Here is an 824-nt window from a genome sequence, read left to right as displayed (position 1 = left end):
GCACCAGTCTCTGATAGCATGGAACACACAGGCCTGCTTCTGGTTCAGGTTCTGATACATCTGCCGCAGCACAGCTGGATCCACAGCGGGGGGTTCTCTGACGGCTCTCATTTCTGTCACAGCAGCAGACTGAGGACAATAGTCGGGCACATTTTCCTGTTCATCGTCTGGCTCTCTCTGCTGCAGATCATCATCACAGGGCAACCTCACAACTTCAGATTCAGGAGCCAGATTACACCATTCATCCATCACATGGTCTCTGCTCTCCTCAAACTCTACAAGTGCGTTCTCAATCTCCTCAGTGTTTTTCTCATATTAGTCTCTGTTTGTATAATGTTTTTCACGCTCTCAGGGCGGTTTGAGCCTGGGAGCTGGACCCAGCCAGAGTTGTAAAAAGACTTGTAGGTTGGAAGATCGGCACTTCGTATTTCATACTCGGATCGGTGAGGAAGGTACAGTCTCAGAAAGCATCCTTCCCCGTCACCATCCACTCCACGCCACGCCACGCCACGCCACAGTTAAGTCTTTTTCCATGCTATGCCAAGTGTTTTGTTTTGTTAAATAATTTTTCCACAGTTCAGGTTTTTCAATCCGGCTCAGCCGCGCCTTTTGTTGATACTTTGTTTTTGTTAAATAAATTTACTTTGCTTTTTGAATATCCGCATCCGTGTCCTTCTAACCCACCCCACACTGACAGAAGGATCTCACCAAGAATGAAAGGGAACCTGGAAACTAAATACTGTGGAGGGTGATTAGGGATTGAGTGCAGCTGATGGGGAAAACACAGGTGAGGGGCGTGAGGCTGATGGCAGGGCAGGAGAGGG

Source organism: Odontesthes bonariensis, chromosome 11 (assembly GCF_027942865.1).
Source record: "Odontesthes bonariensis isolate fOdoBon6 chromosome 11, fOdoBon6.hap1, whole genome shotgun sequence".
In the NCBI taxonomy this organism is placed as follows: Eukaryota; Metazoa; Chordata; class Actinopteri; order Atheriniformes; family Atherinopsidae; genus Odontesthes; species Odontesthes bonariensis.
This window is presented reverse-complemented; position numbering follows the sequence as displayed.